Here is a 22,939-nt window from a genome sequence, read left to right as displayed (position 1 = left end):
TCTCAGCAGTAATGGGTTCTTCTCAGCCCTGAGTTTGGATGCTCCCAGGCCCTCATGGCCCCTCCTCCTGCTGTGAGGCCCTGTCCAGACTTCTGTGGAGCAGGGAGGGTTCTGCTCCGCCTCCTGGCAGGGCCCTCTGAGGAGGAGAAGCATGACTACTGATCCTTGTTAGGGGCCTACACAATGCCTCAGAGGATCCTGTGAGACTCTGTGAGACTCTGATGGCTTCAGGGACATGTCCAAGGTCAACTGGCTTGCAAATGTGGCTCTAGCCCTGGAATCCACCTCTACTCAAAAAGCTACGCTCCTTGGGATCCCTGGGTGGCGCAGTGGTTTGGTGCCCCCCTTTGGCCCAGGGTGCGATCCTGGAGACCCGGGATCGAATCCCATGTCGGGCTCCCGGTGCATGGAGCCTGCTTCTCCCTCTGCCTATGTCTCTGCCTCTCTTTCTTTCTCTGTGACTATCATAAATAAATTAAAAAAAAAAAAAAAAAAAAAAAGCTACGCTCCTTGTACCTCCTTGATAGAGGAGGGGTGGAGGCCTCACCCAGAGAGAAGAAAGACTGAGTCCTGGCTTGACTTGAGCTCAACTGGTCTACAGAAGTTGAGTGGCAGTGATGGGGGAGTGGCCAGTGTCCATCTGATGTCCCCAAGCCCCATTCTGTCCTTTGTCTCTGAGGTCAAGACTGCCTCGGGGTGGAGGTGGAAGGAGTTCTCCCATCTGCTCCACAGGGAGCCATGGGCCTCCCTGATCGAGGACGGGGCCCCCAGGGTAGTGGTAGGGGGACAGCGGCCCCGAGCAGGGAACAGCTCTGCCAGATGCTGGAGCCCCCGGCCCGGCAGTCGGGGTGTGGGCGGGTGGCGGGCTGAGATCCTCCTGGCTGGCCTTGGTCCCAGCCATCTCCTCAGGTGTGGACCAGTCCCCTTCCAGCGCTGTGGCAACTCAGATGCCAAGTCCGAGGGCTCGCATGGAGGCCTCTCTCAGGCACGGGAGCCACGCTTCCCCTCCTGCACACACTCTCGTGCCCTCCTTCATGCCCGCGCTCATGCTGAACATGAGAACCCCCGTTCCCACAACTGCCCCTGGGCTTCTTATCGTCCACATGGGGGTGTGCGTGTGCACGTATGCACGTGTGCATGCAGGGAGTTGGGGGGGCCGCCCCTCCTCTCATCCAGGCCCCACTCTTTCTAAGGTCCTACTGTTCTCGAGTTCCACGGTCTTGGGGGTGAGCAAGCCTCTCTTTCTAACATCCTCCCCTCCTGACAAATGAAGAGAGCTGAGACTCAGAGCAAGGGAAAAGGAGGCGGGGGAGAGCATGACTCCCGAAGGGGTGTCCTCGCCTCAGCCAGATGGCCCCTGCTAGGGGGAGGGCAGCGGGTCCTTTGGGACTCTGCGCCTTGGAACTCAGCCCTAGAGACCTCCCACAGGCCGCTCCGGCACCCTGGCCTGCTGCCGTCTGTGGTGCCGCCTCCCTGGGAGGGTGGAGAGGACCCTGGCCTGCCTCCCTGAGCCTCTGGCCCAGCCAGCGCCCTCTGCCCATGGGGCCCAGAGGAGTGGCCGCCCAGCGCTGCGCCTCCCTTCTCAGCTTCACCCACCTCCGCAGCTGAGCAGCGACCTCGGCAGCAAGGCCCTGACCTGTCCCCGCAGCCCGGCTAGGCTCTCGGCCCAGGGCCACGCTCTGCGTCACAGCCCGGCCTTGAGATCACGACACCGCGTCCCAGATTCCCGCTGTGGTTCTGCCTCTCTGCCCTCTCCTTCCCCCAGTTCCCGGGCTGCTCTGGAGCTGGTGGGTAGGGTGCCCGCTCTCCCCGCCTCCCCTCTGGGCTAGCACATTCTCTGGGGACACCGACTCTTCCCGTGTCTGACCCCGAGCGCCCTCTGTGCCGCTCTCACCCAGGGGTCCCTCACAGGACTCTGGGCTCTCAGGCTCTGTTGAGGTGAGAAGCATCAGGTAGCCCCAGATTCAGATAACCCCTCTGCCACTCCGTGAGGGGGGCAGCTGAGCTCTGAGCCTCCGGGTCCTCATATGTGGAGCAGGAAAATAGCCCTAACTGGGGGCGGCTGCAGGGTGAGTGGGTGTGCGGAGGGTCAGCTCAGGCCCTAGCCCAGAGGACAACGTTGGCTCCGGTCCCTGTACCACCTGCCAAGTATTTTATTTTATTTTATTTTATTTTATTTTATTTTATTTTTATTTATTTTTTTATTTTATTATTTTTTGAAAAAAGATTTTATTTATTTATTCATGAGAGACACACAGGCCGAGGGAGAAGTAGGCTCCATGCAGGAGCCTGACATGGGACTCGATCCTGGGACTCCAGGATCACGCCCTGGGTGGAAGGCAGGCAGTCAACTGCTGAGCCACCCGGGTGTCCCCTTACAAGTGCTTTAAAAGAATTAGTCTTATACTAGCCCTGGGTACCAGGCATAGAAGGTATGATTATCACCCATGTTACAGACCCCGGGGCCTGCCCACTCCTCACCCTCCTCGTCATTAACTAAAAAGAAAGGGTCGTGGTTATCTTTCACCAGAGCCTGAGAGGACAATACTTACTCCCCCCTCCCCCTTCAGACGTTCTCATGGTGGGATCTGAGGGGTGTCATCCAAGTGGGGGCGTTTAAACATACCTGTAGCCACTACGGCCAGGTTGACCAGAAATGCCTTGAGGCCCAAAGTCACAGAGACTCAGTTATAAAGCCCAGGCTGGAAGCAGCTCCTACTCATGCAGCCAACCAACACTTGCTGAGCGCCACTCTGTGCCAGGTCTGTTCCATGCTGGGGGGCCAGGGAGCACAGAGGAGCCCGACTGTCCCTCCCGGCCTGTGGGGTGTCCTATCTGCACAGAGGAGATGGCAGGAAGTGCCTGTGACAGGGGGGAGCTCAAAGGAGGCTCTTAACCTAGGCTGGGAGGCTTCCTGAAAGAATTGATAATCTGAGTTGACTCTTGAGGATGAGAAGCTGTTACGCAGGGGTGTAGGTGTGGGTGTGGGTGTGGGTTCTCTGGGCAGAAGAGACACAGTGGCAAAGGCAGGGAGGTGTGTATGTGATGAGGAACAAAGCAGGGCAATTTCTGGAAAGCAGGGTGCAGGGAGGAAAGTGCAGGGATGTGGCTAGAGAGGGGCAGGGCAAACAGAAGAGGACTTTGAGGGCTAGTGTCAGGGGCTTGGACTTGTCCTGTAGGGTCACTGAAGGGTCAAAGACACAGGGCAGGTGTGTGTGTGCATGTGCGTGTGCGTGATAAGACCCTTCCTACCTGCCCAGCCCAGAGGGAACCAGGCCAGGCGCAGTGGGCCAGCGACAAGAGATGGGACCTGAGCAAGCAGAGGCAGCAGGCATGGAGATGAGGGCAGGGGCTGGAGGAGGAGGAGGAGGAGGAGGAGGAGGGGTCTGTGGTCTTGGGGGACAGGGAAGAGGTGCATGCACCCAGTGGGGAGGAGGAGGTGCCGCCTAGGGAGGCATGAGGCGTGTGGGGTGTGGGGTGGTCACAGGCAGTTGAGGGTGGTCAAGTTTGGGGAACATTATGGCTGGAGGTGGGGTGAGGAGGGCAGCCTGTGGAGGTTCAAGGGAAGCCTCGGAAGATTTTCCAGAGTCTAGGGAAGTATAGAATGGTGGGGGGCACTCCGGGATAAAGGAAAGCGGCAACAGGAGAGGAGCCCTCAAGTTCAGGGCAAGAGCCAGAAAGTGGCTGGCAAAGCCAAGGCCGCAGAGCTCAGAAAGGAGGAGGGTCTTTGGGTAACGGTATGTTGGGTAAAAGAGACGCTCCGCCTGCCGCCTGCAGATGACCTTAAAACCTGGATACAAAGAGGAAACCCCGTCCTCAAAGCATTCAAGAGCTGGCGAGACGCCGAGGACCTCCTCTGGGACAGGGCGCAGGGACGCAGCAGCACCACGCAGCCGTGCAAAGGACCTGAGCCCCGGGCAGCCTCACTGACGGATCTCACACGTGAAGTGGAACAAGAGAGCCACACGCAAGATGACCCGCGGGGTGTGATGCCCTTTAGAGAAAGGCCAAGCCGTGGGCTGTTAGGACGCAGGCCTGGGGAGGCACACTTGGGCGGTGACAGGATAGAGGCCCGAAGCCAGGCAAGGGGCCTGTGCCCAGGTCCTGTCTAGGGGAGGGGGCACGAGGGGCTTCTGGGTGCTGGCGATGCTCTATTTAGTGACCTGGCCGGTGGTTACGGGAGCATCTGCTTTCTAAGAATTTGGTTGTGGTTGTGTGTGTGTGTGTGTGTGTGTGTGTGTGTGTGTGTTCGACGCAACCCATGTGGGTCACATTTCACAATTTAGGTTTTTGAAAAAAAATAAGAAGGTGAAAAGACTCAATAGCTTCTCTTCTGATCTGCAGAGGGAGCCTCTGGGCACAGCCTGGAGGGGGTGACCAGGGGTGAGCAGGGGTCACCCTGGCCAGGGCTCTGAATGCCACAACGTGGGGGATGGGGTGAGGGGGGCAGTGAGGTTGAGAAGGGACAGAGGGAGCTGGGGACACCGGGTAGGGGAGAGGTGTGGGGGTACACAGAGAGAGGACTTCTGGGAGAGTGAGGAGATGGAGGAGCATATGGAGGGCTGGGGCTGGAGCGGGGGTAGGAGCAGGGGGGGCCTTTACTCTCCAAGGGGAAGGAAGAAGCCTGAGGCTGGGGCAGGTGTAGACAGGTGTCCGAGCCCAGGCAGTGAGGGGGGCAGGGCTCTGCAGTGGAGGAAGTGGGTGCGGAGCAGGGGGGGCGGGGGGGGTAATGAGCCTGAACCCGGCGGTGGGTTTGCTGGGCCCAGCACTCGCCTTCCCTCCTTTGCCCTTCCCTGAGCAGCCCTCTAAGCTCTGGGTTTCGGGGCGCCCCCAGGCCCCGCCGGCAGCCCCGGCTCCGGCCTTGCTGTCTGTCTCTGCCGCCCGCAGAGGGCAGCCGCCTCCCACAGATGCTCTGCCTTCAGCCAAGCGGGAATGGGCGGAGCGGCCTCAGCTCCGCCGGTGGGGGTGGCGCCGGGGGTGGCAGAGAGGCCGGGGCTGTCCTGCTGTCCTGCTGTCCAGCCCCACACCTGTCCTTCCTCTGAAAGGCCCTTGTCCATCTTCCCGCAGCTGCCTGTGAACTCCATCTCGGACTCCTGCTGGGTGTCCTCTGCCAAAAATCGCCCATATGGAGCCAGAGAGGACAGTGACTTGCCCACGGTGATACAGCAAGTGCCAAACCCCGCGAGACCTGGGTGTCGTCTACAAAGTGTACTAAACACACACGCGCACGCACACACACACCCTAAGTCTTTGCAAATCAGACCAGATCCTTCTATCCACCTCGGAAGTCACACTATGAACACTGGGCCCAGGCGGGGCCCGCGAGGGCCACGGGGCCTGATAACCCGAGCCCCCTCCTGCCCCGCACCCCCCTCCCCACCCCGCCTTGGTGAACGCCTGCACTGGCCAGGCCCTTTCCCTACTTTTTCTCTGGTTCAAACAAGGAGCCTGCAGGGGAGGCATTTTCATCCCGACTTCCCAGGGAGGAAGCTGAGGCCCACAGGGAACGGTTGCCAGAGCTGCGGTGACGTGGGGCTCACTGGACGTGGCTGAAGGACTGTCCTATAGGCCCAGGGAGCCAACCTGCGGTGGGAGAACCGGGGCTACGGTCTTTAAGGGGGCCGGGTAAGGTGCCACTCTGCCCTCGACCTTGCCCCTTCCCCTGGGCCTGGGGCTGTTTGTCCTGGGCCCCGTGTCTCCCGGGGGAGGGCAGGTCTACACATCACCCAGGCCCGTGTGATCCCCTTCAAGCCATGACGCGCTCTTAGGGTCCATCCGGGCTGCTTTTCTGAGTCAGAGATAGAGAGATTGCCAACCTCCCACTGCGCACCCCCACTTCCCTGCCCCAGGTCTGACCAGGCTTGTTTCCTGGCATCGCTGTACCCCTACACCAGCCTGAGAGGGGCCTGAACCCAGCCAATAATAGAGTGTTTCCACTCCCATCCCGGGATTTCCTCTGCTTGGAGGGGCATCTCCTGGTGGCATTCCCCCTCCGACTGCTGCTGACCAGCTGGTCTGATCTCTGTAGCCTCCTCCTACAGGCAGGCCTCCTGGTTCTCTGCTTCTTTGGGCTTTCTCTGTGCTCAAAGCACAGGCACCCTGTCTGGTAGGTGAAAGGTGGCTAACAACGCTGTGCGGCTCCTCTCAGGGAGAGCTGGCGTCAAAGTGCCCTCCCCTTGGACCCGGGCCAGTCTCAGAGAATTGCAAGGGCACCGCGCACTGTGCACGGTGAGGTTCCGGGACTTCTCGCGGCTGCCGCCTCCCTCCTGGAACACTTGCTGTCCTCCAGGGAAGAAACCCTGCCACCCCGAGACCCCGGGGCTGCGAGGAACCCCAACTAATGGTGGGGGAGGAGCCACACCCCCAGCCCGGGCTGTTCCGGCCCCCTGCCCTCCGGGTCCGGGTCCGGGTGGGTAGAGACCAGCCCGCCCCACTACGTCCCTGATGCAAAGAACAGAGATAGAGAAAACGGAAAAAGCGGTCACTTCGAGTCACGATGTCCGGGGCGGTTTGCTGGTTTGCTACGCGGCAGTAGATTAACGGAACATTGTCCCTGCGCTCTGCAGCCCTTCATGGCTCCCACGTGCCCTTGTGATGAACTTCCAGTTCTGAACTTCAAGGCCATCTGTTCTGGCAAAGTTAGACCCCTTCAGAAATTGGCCATGACCGCTCCGACCATGGGCCGGCCACCCTGGGCCTGGGCCCCTCTCTATCTCTGAAGCCTTGTTACCTCTGTCAGGAAGCCATCCCCGATCCCCTTGCCCCCAGCCCGGAGCTCCCCTTCCCACCAGGGACCACGGATACGCTCTCCCTCCAGCTCCCAGGAGACCCCGACAGCATGCAAGGGCCTCCCCTCCTCTCTGTAGACTCTAGTGGCCGTCCCAGGGTGGGGAAGAGGGCCAGGCGGGCACCCCTTGGACTGGCGACACTGCTCCGGCCAGATTTGCCATCACCTGATGGACGGAGTTCCTGCAGGTCCCCTCAGGATGCCTGAGAGCCCACTCTCGGCCAATCTAAGGTTTCCAATACCTTCAATGGGACTTAGCCTCATCTCTTTAAAATGAAATGGATACGCGCAGCCTGTGCAATTGGTACTGCCTTCCCCCAGGTCCTGAGATCGAGCTCTGAGCAAGGGCCCAGTTCTAGGGCGCTGCCTCAAGGGGGCAGGGCGTGACGGGTCCGGGGAGGGGGATTGTGCTAAACATCTGCTGAAAGGCGGGGCCTTTCCCAGGGCTCAGGGCCCATGCTGGCCAAGGATCCCCTCACTCATAGATACGCCCAGGGTCACACACTAAATCCATGACCTCTCTACCCTCGGCCACTGCCGACCCAGTGGGGCTCCCCTTCTGTCCCATGGAACAGTGTGACAGCAGAAATCTGTGGCCGTGAGACTAGACTCTTCATTTCCTCGTTCTTTTTTGAACCTCATCACCACTGGCAGGAGGACCAGGGAGGCCAGAGAGCCCCATCGGCTGGAGGGGACGTGAGCGGGGCTGGCCCACTTAGGCGATGCACGGCCAAGGGCGAGGGGCTGGGCTCCAGGCTGCACTTGGCAGGCTTGGCAGAGGGCAGGGTGCCCTGGGCGCCTGAGGGTGCTGTGGCTGGAGGATCACACACCCACCACACTCTTGAGGCAGCCCGGGGCTCTGCTTCAGGATCCAGGGCAGTCCAGAGCTACAGAAGGTCCTAGAGCCAGGGCCCTGCTCGCCCCAGATCCCTGCTCCCGGTTCCCCTTGAATGTCAGCTGAGTCTCCAAATCACAAGCGACTCTGTGCAAATTGCTGTTTAAAACAGGTTCCCGGAGGGGGAGGCAGTCGCTTCTTTGTTCAGCCCAAGGTTATGGCAAAGAAACAAAAGGAGTGCATTTTCTCTTCCTACTGTTCTTTATTTTCCTTTCTGCTGCCTCAGAGATGGTGCCTTTTGTGCTTCTGCACAGTGAGGCTCAGAGGGGTGGGGAGGCCTTGTCCTGCGCTTACCCCGGCCCCAGCCTAATTGGCCGGGCTGGAGCCAGGGGGGCTAATTGGAAGGGGTCCAGACAATGAGGCTGGGGGTGGGGCTGGCTTGGACGTGGGCTTCCTGGAGGACCGTCTGTCGTTCCATTCCCATTTCCCCTCCCAAGCCTCCCAGAATCCTATCCCACCTGCAAGGCTCTACCCTGGGCCCTCCTCTCCAAGAAGACCCCCCAGACCCCGAGCCCAACCATCAGTCACTCCTCCTCAGGTCTGTGGCTCAGAGCCCTGCCTCTCCTGGACTCAGCTTGGGGCCCGAGGAAGTACAGGGCCGGGCCGAGCGCTCCGGGGGCTGGTGAGGGGCTCGGCCCCAGCTCTGGCCTCGCGGGCCCTGCTTATTCTTCCATAGAGAACCCCTGACCCCACCGGTCGCCTCCTGCCATAATCCTCTCTGGTTAGAGCTTTGCTGCCTCTGACTATCCCACGTGGCCAGGGGTGGGGGGGTGGGTAGGCAGAGAGCCCTGCCTAGAGTCTAGAACCCTGGGTTCTAATCCAGCCTCTGCCCACATCTGTTGAATGACCTTAAGCAAGGCCTTTGCCTGCTCAGACACTTCATGGGCAAGCTGGGGTGACGATCCGGGTCGGGGGTGTGCAATGGTGTTCTTGCCACAGAGGAAGAGCAAATGCTTTGGGAACTGGGGTCCCAGGGAGCAGGTGTCACCGAGGCGGGCAGCGCAGGGCCCCGGCCAGGGCTGACCCACTTCCTCTCCCATGCCCCCGTCTACCTCACGCCCCCAGAGCCCCCGTGAGCTGGGCCCACACTGCAAGCCCTCTCTGCCTGCCCGCCCGCCTGCCCGCCCCCGCTGGCCCAGGCCCAGGTGCTTTCTAGGATGCAGGGCTCTGGACCTCCAAGAGGAGGAGACAATGGTCACTTTAAGGCATTTTCCCAGAAGCCCTTTGTCTTCCCTTTCGGGGTTCCCAGGTGTGGGCTCAGGTGGCTGGGGCTGGGGCTGGTGGCCCAGTGGAAGGTTCCTGGGACCAGGGGCCTGGGGGGGCCAACGCCCGCAGGCCTGATCTTCTGGTCCTCCCTGTGCTCACTCTGGGAACACTTCTGGTTGCCAGGCGGGACACCCCAACTCACCTGCCCTCTAGGTAAACCCCTCCTCCTCCCAGAACCAGCGGGTGTGGAGGACTTACAGAGCCGCTGTCCGGGAGGCCTGGGGCAGCTTTGGGGGCCGGAGGGGCTGGGGACTCTGGCTCCCCCATCTTTCTTGCTGGCTGTCCTGTTCCCCGGGATGCGTCCCCAGGGACCGTTGCCACAACAAGTGTCTGCTTGGTGACTGAGCCCAGCCCCAGGCTGGAGCAGGCTGGCTCCAGGGGCCACTTCCCTTTTGTTCCAGGGTGGGGAGCATCTGGGTGGGGTAGCCGGCGTCAGGCTAGGCTCATTCTTTGGCCAGGGAACAGCAAGGAGATGGTGGGGCCAGGAGCCTAGGAAGGGGCCAGGCCCGGAGGGCTCTGGCTTTCTGTCTCCCCCCAGCTCTGGTCTTAGCAACCCTCTGCCCCCAGCCTGCCCTGTAGCCGTGCCTCAGTGCCCCCCCTTCTCCGCTTCCACCTCCCTGCGCTCTGCTCCCCCATCCCCACCCCCTCAGTGATCTCCCCACCACAGCTGGGCTGGGCTCCTCTCGCAGCTGGACAGCATGGTCTCAGGCCCCATGCCGGCCCCCCGGGCTTTCCCATCTCTGCTTTCCTGATGGTCTGGACAAATTCCTTTCCCTTTAGTTCAGCCGAGACATGGGTGGATGTTTTTGAAAGGAACTCACTGGGAAGCAAGGGAAAACAAACCCAAACAGAGCAGCCCACCACCTAGAAACGGTCTTGGTCACTAAGGCAGCCATCTGTTTGTACCACCCTTGGCCTGGGTTGCAGAGACCCCCTCCAAGGGCATGGAGGGGGTCTGTCTGGCTTTTTCCCCTGACTGTGTTGGGTCCAGACTGTCTGTCTCAGGCAAGCCTGGCCCCAAAGCCTTTCCCGAGAGGCACCCCATCTACACCCAGCTAAGTGCCTGCACGGGGCTGGGACTCCATTAATATTCCTTCACCTACTTAACAGATGAGTGAATGCCAGGGGTCTGGGGCCTCAGTGGTGGCACAGTACTAATCCCCGACTGGACAGCCCAAGGCAGGCAGCTTGACCTGTTTCAAAGGCTCCACCCTGGTCTAAGGAGCCCCCTACCCCTGGCTGCTGGGTGCTAGCTCAGACTCCGCATGCGTGGGGGACCTCTGGCCTCTGTTGCTGGTGCAGAGGTGGGGAGGGCTTACTCATTTGCAGGCCTCAGTTTTCATGTAATTCACTTGGAGATCCTTGGAGAGATCCTTTTTCTTAGTGGGGTTACTTCCTTTGTATAATAGCAGGACAGTTGGACAGGACAAGCCCCACAGTGCTTTGTGGCTCTACTCAAGGAGCAGTAGAAAGCCCGTGGGCCCTACGTTTGCTCAGGGCTCGGTTCTCGTCCCTGCTCGACTGCTCATTATCTGTGTGATGTTGGTCAGGGCAGTCCTGAACCTCTCGGAGCCAGTTTCATCCTCTGTAAGGTGGAGAGCATGACCTCCCCACTCTCCCGGAGCGGTGGGAAATTTAATGAGCTTGTGAGCGTAAAGCTCCAAGCAGGGTCCCTGGCGCAGATGTGCTACTGGGAATGTTACTCCCAACTCTGTGCCACTCACGGGGGCTCCAGAGGGTCAAATACTTCTCTAAAGTGAAAATGAGCTCGTGATGGAGACGGCCACCCTCTCTGGGCGGCACCAGCCACCCAGATGGCATCCCAGAGGTGCGCCTACGCCCCCCGACTCTGCCGGGGGTGGGGGGGGAACGGGCTGCTGTATTCTGCTGTGTGTGCGCCTCCCATCCTAAGACCTGGGGCCAGAAGTCGCGGATCAAGGCAATGCCACACGGGTGCCCCCTCCCCACCCGGGCTTCAGCCACCCCCTCACTGAGAGGGGCCCAGAGGTCCTGCGCCCGCCGCGCTGCCCATCGATTGAATCCGCTCCCATCCTCAGGCATGCCATGAATTTTTCATCAAAGGCCTGTAGACTTTGGGAAACGTACAATTAGAGGCCCCATCAATAATGTACCACGTGGGGGCATCGGCGGCGCTCAGCCAGGCCCAGACACGGCTGTCTTCCAGCCCTGCCCTGGCGGGAGGCAGGGGAGCACCAAGATCCCTTAGGGGTCTAGCACTGGATGCACAGCCAGCGCGGGATGCTGAGGGGGGGATGCCGCTCCCAAAGTGTTGAGCCTCCCCCTTGAAGTCCCGGGGGGACCCATCCGATCTCAGAGACTCTAGCGTGGGTGAGGGGCGCCTGCGGGGCTCAGTCGGCTAAGCCTCTGCCTTCAGCTCAGGTCAGGATCTCGGGGTCCTGAGACTGAGCCCCTCATCGGGCTCCCTGCTCAGGGGGGAGCCTGCTTCTCCCCCCCTCTGTCTCCTCCCTCTGCTTGTGCTTTCTCCCCCTCCCTCTCAAATAGATCAACAAATCTTTTCTAAAAAATCAAATGGGTGCTAAGGAGCCCCCGCCTCTGAAAGCGTGGGGAGACACAGCAGACAGGTGCCACGTCAGGATTAGGGTTCTCCATGGGGTGGGGAGCCTCATCCCACCCCACCGGAAGCACCGGGCAGCAGGCTGGGGGGGGAGCAGGAAGAGGGGCGCATAGAGACTCCTGGTGACCCCGGAGGGGGCTCGATTCACCCAGCATGGCCTCGAGGTCAGCCCATCACAGCTGTGGGGGGTGGATGTTGGGGGGAGAGTGGAAGTAGTTCCTCCACCCACAGAACGAGGCCCCCTCACCTCGCCCCTGCAGGTCTGTCCTTCAGGGCAGCTGCCTCTGTGCCCATCCTGCAGGGGAGGGCTGTGAGGCGGGAGCGCTGGGCACCCGCGGAGCCTGGGGCTGGCTCCTGTCCCCAGCTGGCCTTCCTTCCGGCGCCCACAAAGGCAGGGCTGTGCTCTCCACTTCGTCACCAAGGCTGGACCCCCAGCTCAGGGAAGCTCGGGGCAGGGCACGTATGGGTCCCCAGTGGCCGCTGCGCTCCCGCCCGCCATCCCCCAGGTCCTAGGCCTGGCTCCTACACTTTGAGGCTGTTCTGAAACAGCACGTCCCGGCGACAGGTCTGGCACACGGGAGCGGTGAAGAGGCCGGGACTGAGGAGGTCCACAGTGCTGCTCTGGCATGCCGCCCGGTGTCTCTGCGCCCTGCCCAGCTGTGGGCCTGGGCTCCAGCCTAGGCCGAGGCTTATGGGCCCCCAGGATCTGCGACTCCTGCACGTGGGCTGTGCGGAGCCTGAGACACCAGGGCCTGCAGGCCCAGCCTGTGCCGCTGAGCATGAGTCTGCATTCCTAAGACCCTCTCCTGGCAGATATGCCACCAGTGGGCCTGAAACACTTTGGTAGGCCTGAACCCCCCTCGCCTCTCACCACCCTGCTGAATCCCAGCCCCCACCCCCTGCACCTGGGCAGGATATTTGGAATCGTCCATGGCAGAGGACTCCCGGGTCCCTGGGATGGGCCCAGGGCAGGGCCTGACAGGAGGAGGGTGGGCAGGGAGCTGGGCAAAGCCCCTTCCGTGTGTGCCTCCCCAGTGCCGCATTTGCCCTAACGAGCCTGCTGCCCACCTGAGGCTTCCATGACCCTACTGGTGGGCAGCCAGAGGAACAAGGGGGAGTCACCTTCTATTTATGGGGGGCCGTGAGTACTGCCCTTCGTCCAGCCCGGGCCAAGGATGCTGGGCACGGTCCAGTTCAACACATACTCTCTAGTAGCCCCTTTTGGGCACCAGGGATACAGATGTGACCAAGGCTCGGAGCTTGTATCGTCCTCGAGGAGCTTGTGTTGTAGTGAATGTGGCAGCAGGCACAGTGTGACACGATACATCAGCGCAGTAAGGGCAGTAGTTGGAGAGCCCCTCAGCCAGGCCCCTTCATGCCCTGGGGTGCAGGCAGAGGTGTGAAGGAGGCCATCCCAGAAGGAGTTTGGTAATGGGTTTTGAAGGATGAGTAAGAGTTTGCCAGGTGCTAAAGGAGAGAGGAAGAGGTGCATTCCTGGCTGAGGGAACAGCAGGGGCAATGGTGTGAAGGTTAGAAGCCGCCTGGCACCCGGGGGAAGTGTAGAGAGACAGTGAGGACAGGAGGTGGGAGACGAAGCTGGCGTGGCTGCAGGGTCTAGTCATGGGGCGTTGAATGCCAGGCCAAGGCCCAACTGTGGAGCCTGTTAAGTCAGGTGAGGTGGGCTGGGCTGCAGCTACATACTGACTATGAATTTCCAAACATAACTCCCAGGATGAGGCCTGGTTTCCTTGTAAATCTGCCAGCGTGCTTCCCAGGTCCCCGGAGCCCGAGAGGGAGGGCAAGAGGTTGGCCAGTCTCTCCCAGCAGAGCCAGCCTGCATTCACCCCCGCCCCCCCCGGGCTCAGGAAAGCCTGGCCATCTGGGGAAACTGGAGGCACAGTCCAGCAGAGCTGGCAGCTGCTGAGAGACCCTTCTGGAGGCGAGAGCAGCCCCGCGAGGAGTAGGGCTAGGATGCCAGCCACCAAGAGCCTTGGGATGGGGAGACAGCCAAGGGCAGGCATTACTGGGATGTTGCCTTTCCTCACTGGTCTGGCTGGGCCATCTGCCTGCCATCCTGGGGCCACCAGACCATGCCCGCCCTGCTCTGGGGGCTGCCCAAGTCCAGGCCCCTGGAGCCCCCTTGACCCGTGTACTCAAGAGAAAGAGAGACTTGGCAGGGCCTTCTCACCCCTCCACCCCTGTGACTCAGTGATGTCACTGTTCTTGGAGCAGACGCCTTCCAAAGCTCAGGCCGTGGGAGGCCACGCTGGGCCCGGAGCCGGGCCCTCTTAGCCCCCAGGGGCAGCCAGCCTTCCAGGGGATGGCTCGACTGGGGCCCGGGGCTTCCTCTGGAGGGCCAGGCCCTGCCCGAAGGGGCCAGGCTCGGGGGGACCTGCCAGGGGCCAGACAGCACAGCTCCCCAGGGCGAGCGCTAGGCGAGGGAGGGAGGTGCAGGGGGAGGAGGTCTTGGGCAAGCCTTGGGGAGCACGGCCTGGGGGAAGGGAGCTGCCCCACCCCAGGGGCCCCAGCCTGCGGGGAGCCAGTCCCCGCTCTGGAGCCCATCTGAGGAGGAGGCAGGACCCATACACGCCTGATAAGCACACAGGAAAAGAACAGATGGTGCCAACAAGTGCAAATTAATTGAGCGAAGCCTGTGTACACAGGCGCTGCGCAGGCGGCCTGGGGCCGGGAGGTTGGGGGGCAGGGCGGGCGTGGGGCGAGGCTGTAACGAGCACTTAGCGTCTCCCCGGACGCAGCCCGAGCCGTATCGACAGAGCCTGTCTATAAATCTCCCGGCCGCGTCTCCAGGAACCTTAATTACGGGGCCTCATTACCCCTCACACCTCTGGGCCCAGGGGACCGGCCGTGACAGCCGGGCTGAACCCCTGCAGCAGGAGGGGCCCCACCGGGATGCCTGGGGGACGCGCTGTAGGGTCTCGGGCCTGTGAAGCCGACGGAGCTCAGCCTGATTCAGGCCAAGGGCGCCGGGGCCGAGGGGTGTTTCCAGCTGGCGTTGACTCTGGCGAGCACTCTGCCCCTTTGAGCCTCAGTTTCCCCATCTGTACAATGGGGAGAGGGCTATGGTGAAGCCGAGCAGGCAGAGTCGGTCCGGGGCTGAGCACAGTGCCTGGCACCAGTGTGTGTGTAACGCACGCCCCTGCCCCCTGTCCCCGGTCACTGTGCCAGAGGCCCCGAGAGAGCCAAGCAGCCCCGGCACCCGGCACTGGCCTGGCCTGCACGGCTACACCTGGGCCTGCTGCCGGACATCACTTCACAGCATCATCTGAGGCCTCTTTTTATTTAAAAAAAAAAAAAATTTAAATGTAGGTAGATTCCACGCCCTCCAGGGAGCCCAGCGTGGGGCCTGAACTCACGACCCCAGGATCAAGACCTGAGCTGAGATCAAGAGTTGGACGCCCAACTGACTGAGCCCCCCGCCGCCCTTCATACAAAGCCACGTTCTGACCGTGCTGGGGTAAGACAAAACCAAGGCCACTCGGAACCACGGGTGAACACGGATAAAACACGAACATTGTTCAAACCACAGAAATGACCCCACAGCAGCCTTCCTGGCCAAACTGAGCGCCCGCTGCTTCTTTATCGAGGACAGCTTTAGCCCGTGATGTGCTCCTGCTGCCTCCCGGGTGAGAACCACCCCGCGTCCCGAGAGCATCCAACCAGAGCGAAACCCCGCGTCCTCGAACGCCCCCACGTCGCCTAACTCGAGCTGCAGCCTTTCTGTCCTTTCCAACCCACCCTTCCCGACGCCCCCCACCCCTTGGCCACAGTGAATCAATAAACCCAACCCCGTTGGGTCACAGGTGTGTCCTGGCTGGCTTTGGCCGCCGCGGACTGCGATTCGGGCACAGAGCTCCATCTCCAGGTTCTTGTGTTCTCCAGCTGTGAATTCTAAGCTCGCTATTTCCCACCTGCGCCCTTTTATCGTTTCTATTGAAGGTGTGTGTGCCCCCAATTCCCATTCTGTGTCCCCTCCTGGAGCCCCAGAGCTGGGCTGCGGGTTGGGGGAGAAGTCCTGGGGGCCACCGGCCAGGTCTCTGCTGTGGGGGAAGGAGCCCCAGGCAGGACATCTGGGGGTGTCTGGAGGGACCCAAGGAGGCCGAGACAATCTTGAGCTGGGTTGGGGGGTAGAGAAGGGACTGGGGACAGGGGAGCTGGAGCTCCCTCTTTCTCCGCGCTCACCCTAGCCCCCTGGACAGCCCGCAATGGGGGAGTCCTTGGGGAGGGGAGGGTCTTCTACTCCAAATGCCCAGGCCTGGTGAGCTGGAAGGAGCAGACTCCAGGGGCTTTCTGGAGGGGAGGCTGGCATGGCTGGGCAATCCCTTAATAGGTGCTGGGGTTTGGACATGTGTAGGTCCCCGTCCTGGGAGCTCACCTACTTTGTCTCTGCCTCCCCAACCCCAGCTAGATTCCTTCTTAGGGGCTATTATGTCCTCTCCTCACCCCTCATCCTCAGTGGCTAGACCTTTTGCGGCTGGTTTGCCTTCCTGCCTCCAGCCCAGGCTGGCACATTCTCCCCAGCCCTGAGTTACTAGACACTGTACTCCATTTCTGCCAGGCTTCACTAGGTGCGTCTGCTTTCGGACTCCTGGGCAATGCTTCTGGAAATCCAGGTGTCACACTTTGCCTTTGGAGATTTGAGTCTCATGGCTATTGGCCCCTTTAGAGACCCCCCCCTTTTTTTTAGATAAAGCCTATTTTATTTCATTTTTTAAGATTTTATTTATTCATGAGACACACACACACACACACACACACACAGGCAGAGGGAGAAGCAGGCTCCATGCAGGGAGCTGGATGTGGGACTCGATCTCGGGTCTCCAGGATCATGCCTTGAGCCAGACACTAAACTGCTGAGCCACCCGAGGGTCCCTAGAGACCCTTCTCACCGGCTTGCTGCCCGGCCTCTCCTGGCTGCTTGCCCCCCTCATGACTCATCCTTTCCCATGAATCCATCCTGCTGGGCCCAGACATTCACAATACAGGCAGCAGTGAGGGGAGGGAGCTTCACGAGGGCATCTCCCATTGCTTGGGGTCACCCCCCTCCCGCCCCCCTGCCCTGCCACCCACTCTTTCTCCTGGGATACCTGTCTCCTGCCCACCTCAGGCCCCGGCTTCAGTCTCACAATCCAAATCTCGATTAGCCAGACCTTCTGCACTAAGCCCCTCTTCACTCCTGCGTCAGGACCCGCCTCCCGGAGTGTTTAAGCTCCCCTCCCACGGGAGCCCCGGGTCCAGGCCCCAGGCCCCTCCTGCTGAGATGGCAGTAAAATCCTCAGCTGGGCAGAGACCCATCCAGAGTGGGGATGGATTCCCCAAGGGAGGTTGCCTGATAGGAGAGCCTTGGAGGGGCTGAGAGAGATGGCATGTGGCCTCTAACCGCCCTCTCCCCACACTGTCCTCTTCACCTTACTGTGACTGATAAGCCACCAGAGGCCCTTCACAAGTCCTCGAGCCCTCTCCAGGCAGGGAGCTTTGGCAGCCAGCCTGCAGGGAAAGGGTTATCATCACCCCATTTCACAGCTGGAAAGACTGAGCTTCTAGTAGGCGCCGGCCGGGGGCTCAGCAGAAGGCACTCTTCCTATCTCTGATCCAGACCTGTCGTCTCCCCGGGTTACGTGGCTGCCCAGGAACCGGCACTGTATGCATTTCCTGGACACGTTTACCGAGCGCCTACTGTATGCCAGGTACCTGGAGTGGGGCTGCAGGCGGGGGCATAAGGCAGGCGGAGCAGAGCAGCCAAGGCTCGGAACTGAGTGACTACCATTCAGATTAGGCATGGGTGGAATCTTCTGGGTTGGGACACAGGCTTCAGAGGTCACGGGGCCACCAGGTGAGGGAGCCACAGACAGGTGTATGGCAGGGGCAACAACTAGATTTGTGCTTTGGCTAGTTTAGCTGGTGGCTAAGTCCTAGAAGGGAGGGGCCAAGCGCACAGGAGGGCGCCATCTGGGCTGTCAGCTCCTGGTCTCCGGGCCAGCTTGCTGAGGGAGCCCCCACACCCATAAAGGAGAGGGAGGGGCCGTCCTCTTGGCCTCCATCAGGCTCCCTCCCCTGTGAAGCAGGGCTCCTCCCGCAGCCAGAGGAGGGAGGGTGAGATGCCTCCAGTCTCCAAAACTGTCCTTCGAGGGGGCCCAGCCACCAGGCCGCCCCCCCCCCCCCCCCCCCCGCCCCTGCCGACCACCCCCTCCCCACGACATCCCGAGGGGCCACCAGGCCGCCTTCCATTTGCATATCTGAGAGTGAAAAAACTGCTTAGCGCCACTGCCACGGGGCTGCTAGCCCCCCTTTTGTCTGTTTGAGTAAGAGCTGGCGAAAGGCTGAAGGATAATTAGTCCCCGGTGGGCAGTGCTGGCCCCCCTCCTCGAAGATTTAAAGGCACAGCCCACCTACTTAGCCCATGTCTCCCCCCCAGGGCCCCCCTCCAGCCCCCCTCCCGCACCCCCACCCTGCTGGGCCCTGGCGGCTGAGGAGGAGGAGACGTCAGCTGCTGGCAGGAGCCGATGAATGAGCATTTTATCTGATTAAACTGGGAGTGAACTGGCCCTTCTCTGTTATCTTTGGACCTGATTGGGTATTTAACACCAAATGCATTGTGTGTGCATGTGTGTGTGTGCGTGTGCGTGTGCGCGTGGACAGACGGGGCTTTTCTAGTGCCCGTCAGGAGGAAATTGGATTGTACTGAAAAGCATTTAATCAGAGCTCAGGGGTGCGGCCTAACGGAGTCCCTGAGCTGGGGGCGGGCTGTCCTGCCCTTAGCCTTGGCCGGGCAGCCCCCACCTCGGGCCCACGGGTTACAGGGTCCTGCTCTGGCCACCGCCCTGGGCTGAGGAGTTGGTGGGGCCAAGGAGCTGAGCCCACCCCGAGCCTGAGCACCCTTCCAGACCACAACCCCCCCCCCCCCCCCCCCCCCCCCCCCCCCCCCCGTACCCGGGAGCCCAGACCTCCCTCCGACTTCCAGGGCTTGTCCTCCCGAGGGCACCGAGAGAAGTCTCACGTGGTCATTGTGCCATCGGCCTATGGGACTGAAAAGGGGGCGCCTCCTGGGATATGGAGAACCAGGGGCAGGGCCTGGGAGCGGCACCCACCGTGTTGTCAGGGTCCAAAGTGGGAAGCTGGGGATTCTCTGAGCTGGTGAATAAAGTGTATTTGTGAAGGAAGACTAGAACAGAACACATTTAACAGCTTAATTATTAGTTATTAGTAATTCGGAGTTCAGACGTGCGGTGTGCAGACCTCCACCCGTCCTCCCACAGGCTTGGGGTGGGCCGGGGATGGGAGCCGAGGCCCCGGAGCTCTGTTTCGGTGTTTACCAGCAAACTGAGGCAGGCCTCCCACCCGGACAGATGGGCTGGGAAGGCGAGGAGTCCAGCTCACCAGGCTCTTGACTCCTGAGTCCCGAGGCCTGGCCAAGGCAGCCGCAGGAGCAGGGACAGGGGCTGGAGACCCCGGACCTGGGTTGGACCAATGACTGCTCCCCCTCTGTCTTGCCCTAGGGTCCTGGGAGGGCTACTGAGCTTCCAGCAGTTTCCCCAGCTGTAGAGTGGGGATGATAACTGCCCGTCCTTCATCAGGTTGGTGCACGGAGGAAACGAGATTATGATTAAAGTCCTGGGATCAGAGTAGGGGCTCAGTAGAGATGGGTGGGCATAGTCAGCATTATTGCGAGGAGGGCTAAGCTGGCAGTTGGCAGAAGGAATGGGCCGCATTTCCCAGGTATCACCCCTGGTTCTGTAGTCTCTCCTACGCGCACCAATCGATTCGAGCCCTCAGCAATTTATGGCCTCAGACCTCGGCTTTGTTTCCCGACCCCAGAGAGCCCGCTTCTGGCCCACCCACCAGTGTTTAATCAGGAGCGGAGACGGGCACCGATGCCGCGCGGTGCCAGCCGTCTCCACGGAGCAGAGCCGGAGGTCGTCCTGCCTCCGTCTGCCTTGTTGGCCAGATGAAAGGGGCAATCAGCAAGACCAGGCCACTCTCTCCACAGAGGGGGCGCTGGGGCCCAGAGAGGAGGGGGTGCAGCCAGGGCGACTGCTTAGGTCAGCGGCAGTCAGAACCAGACCCAGGTCTCTAGGCACCCGTCCCGTCCCAAGCTCCCTCAGCTGTTACTTTTCTCACTCCTCTGAGGGGCTTCTGCCCCAGTGGGCCCCTCATCCACATCCCCTGTTGGGGCAGGCCCCGACTTGGCCAACCCACAGTCCCCGCTCTTCCCTCAGTTCTCGCCTCCACGCCCTAAGGCCTCCTCACCTCTCACTGCAGGGATGCATCCTCCCCATTTGACAGAGAGAGAAACTGAGGTCCTAGCTTCAGGACTAGATCGGAAGGAGGGCCCCCCAGTGCTTCTCGGGGAGAACCCTGGCCACGGTCCCAACTTGGAGAGAGATACAGAGACAGACACACACACACACAGATAATCTCGACTCAACAGGCCCCTCACAGGAACAAGTTCACCGACCCGTACTTCTACCAGCAAATCAAAGATCTGTCATGGCTTTCGTACTGACAACCACTAATGACTGACATGGGGTGGGACGGGGTGGGGCTTAGTGTTAGGTACACGGCCCTCTGTGTCCCCACCATCCCCCAGCCACCCTCCTACACTCGTCCCTGACGTAGTGACGTAGCGATCTAGTGATGTACTTTCCTACACACGCCATCCCCTCTCTCGGTCCTCTCCAGGACCTCAGCAGTCGGGATGGGGAGAGTTATGCCCTCAACAGATGAGACAGGCCCAGAGAGGGGGAGTGGTCGAGCCAAGGTCACACAGTTCTTGAGTGCTGGAGACCGAACTGGAGCCTGCTTCAGCTGCACAGGTGGGAGGGCTGTGCAGGGCAAGGCCACGGGGCGGGCACATAGCTCGGGCACAGAAAGCTGACCTAATCAACGAATGAACGGATGCGTGCATGCGTGTGTGCGCCAGGCCACAGTCACCAGGGAAGGAGAGAGGCAGCTCGGGGCCACGCGGGTGGGGAGCCCCTGACGTTTGTTCTCTGTGCCCCCTTCTTATTCCTCAAGCACTCCCACACCGGGGCAGCCCCTGGGGCCGGTGCCGCCGCCCTCCCAGCTTCCCCATGCTGTCCCACTCCCCAGCTCTCTCACTGGAAGTGTGCCTCCCCATCCAGATCCGATCCCTACTGTCTGTGGGGCCTGTGAAAGGGGCATAAGAGGAGGCTCTTGGCATGGGCCACCCTCTGTCCCCAAAGGGCCATCCCCTGGGCCTGGCCCTTTCTCCCTGAAAGTACTCGACTCTGGGGAGGACGGGTTGGGAAGAGGTCTGCATGGTTCTCAAGAGCAGACTCGGGTCCATCTGAGCAGGGAATTCTGGGGTCTTGGATACCCAGAAAGTGACCAACAGTTGTGGTACTTTGCCCAGCCCCATGGACCCTTCGCCCATGGGGAGACACGAGTATGGTGGGAGCCCCAGAAGGACCCTCTGGATCATCTAAGGACGGTACCCCCATCTTTTTTTTTTTTAATATTTATTTATTTATTTATTTATTTATTTATTTATTTATTTATTCAGAGAGAGCGAGAGACAGAGACACAGGCAGAGGGAGAAGCAGGCTCCATGCAGGGAGCCCGACGGGGACTCGATCCCGGATCTCCAGGATCATGCCCCGGGCTTCAGGCGGCGCCAAACCGCTGCGCCACCAGGGCTGCCCCTGGTACCCCCATCTTGTCTAATAACCCTGTTCCAGGGGCCTGGGGACCCTTTCCTGGGGCCAAGGTCACTCGCCCCTGCAGTCAAGTTGATCAGAAAGACAAGTCCACTCCAGCAGCCAGTGGCTTTCCCTTTGCTGGGTGGCACCAGGCTTCCCCACCTGCTCCAGGGACCAGGCAGGGGGTGGTGCGCCCACCAGCGTGTGAGGCGTGGAGTCAGGGAGGGCGGCCGGCCTGCAGGGGGCCTTGCTCGGTGCTCACACAGACCAAGAGACAATAAATCGACAAACACTTAATCTCTCTGCAAATTGAAACGGAGCCGTAAATATCTGCTGCATCCCAGCAGCTGAGTTATGAGTCTTGTTTATTAATCTCTTTAGTCCCAGGTGATGGATGGGGGAGGAGGATGGCCCTCCAGAGACTCATAGGGCGGGGGTGAGGGGGGAGAGGAGTGGGCCAGGGGTCTGGGAACGGCCCTTCTGGAGAAAGGGTCAGAGGGAGGAGGGCGGCAGTGCCTGCCCCACCCCCCCACAGCTTCCCTCTCCTTCTCGAAGGGCCCATGAACACATGAACACAGCGAGCAGTCCTAAGCCTCCGGCACGGTGGCCAACCCGTGACTGCCATCTGCTCTCCTTAATCCTCCTTACAGCCTCAAGAGGGGGACAGGAGGGACTATTCCCTCCACTTAACAATGGCAGACAGGCCCAGGGAGGTGGTGTGACTCATCCAAGGTCACATAGCTCTGGCGTGGTGGGGACAGAAGCCTGCTGGGGCTGCCTGGAGAGGAGGGGAGGGGCTGCGGGGGGAGACAACAGGACACCTGCAGGATGGTCTTCCTACTTTTTCCCACCTTTCTCCCTTACCTCCCTTCCTCAAATGCTTGTGAGCTGGCTCTCCCTCTCCCTCTCCCTCTCCCTCTCCCTCTCCCTCTCCCTCTCCCTCTCCCTCTCCCTCTCCCTGTATGTGGAAGAAGAGAAGGACAGAGTCCGGAGAGGAAGAGTCAGGAGCTGGTGAGGGCCTCAGGTGGGTCCGAGAGCTGTGACAGCCGCCCACTCCAAGATCTAAGTTTAGGAATGTGCCCCCTGCCCAGTGCCAACACGGGAGCTCGCAGTTTAGCAGCCGCGGGGTGCAGGGGAGGAGCTGGGGAGGGCTGGAACCCCCAGAGGACGTCCTGCCTGTGGGAACTGGGCCTGGAGGGGTGGCGTGGGCCGCGTGTGCACAGTGCTTGTGTGTGATGAACGGCCTGGGCCTCAGGACACGGGTGCTTGCAGAGGCAACGGGACAGAAGAGGCCCGGGCACGCTGGGGCCCGGGCACCGGGCAGGGGAGCTGGGGACTACAGACTGAGAGGAGCTGGAGCTAGAGGGACAAGGTGACAGTGATGCTCCATTTTGAGACTGCATCTGGCGGCTTGTGTGGAGTGGCCGGGAGGGGAACCCAGTCAGGCTCACCTCCTGGAGGCTGCTGAGCCACGAGCGGGCGGACGGCCACATGCTCTCTCTCTCTGTCCCACTTGGATTCTCTTGTGTTTTCTCTGCCTCTTGTGGCCCAAAGTATCGAGGTCCCCCTGGTAGGGCTCAGACACAGGACCGGGGTGATCTGCCTCCCAGGTCGGGCTCCGTGCCACTCAGGCTCATGGGGCGCAAGACTCCTGGCCTTTGCCATACCTTCTCCCAAGATGGACATTCCTGCCACCAGCGTAGGCTGGGTCATACTCA

The 22,939-nt window shown here is 60.9% G+C and overlaps 1 protein-coding gene and 1 long non-coding RNA gene across 7 annotated transcripts in view; one reads left to right on the top strand and one right to left on the bottom strand.

Annotated features, from left to right (window-relative positions):
* CCDC33 (coiled-coil domain containing 33) overlaps positions 1–22,939 on the bottom strand; it is an 88,327-nt gene that overhangs the window by 10,704 nt on the left and 54,684 nt on the right. The gene's annotated exons all lie outside the window — the stretch shown is intronic.
* On the top strand, positions 3,539–15,364 carry LOC144303565 (uncharacterized). The gene is made up of 2 exons (XR_013370594.1): positions 3,539–4,383; positions 5,068–15,364. It is a non-coding gene; the product is annotated as an uncharacterized LOC144303565 (long non-coding RNA).

This window comes from Canis aureus, chromosome 32 (assembly GCF_053574225.1).
Source record: "Canis aureus isolate CA01 chromosome 32, VMU_Caureus_v.1.0, whole genome shotgun sequence".
NCBI classification, from domain to species: Eukaryota; Metazoa; Chordata; class Mammalia; order Carnivora; family Canidae; genus Canis; species Canis aureus.
Note: the sequence above shows the minus strand (reverse complement) of the source record. Positions and strands in the feature narration are given on the sequence as shown.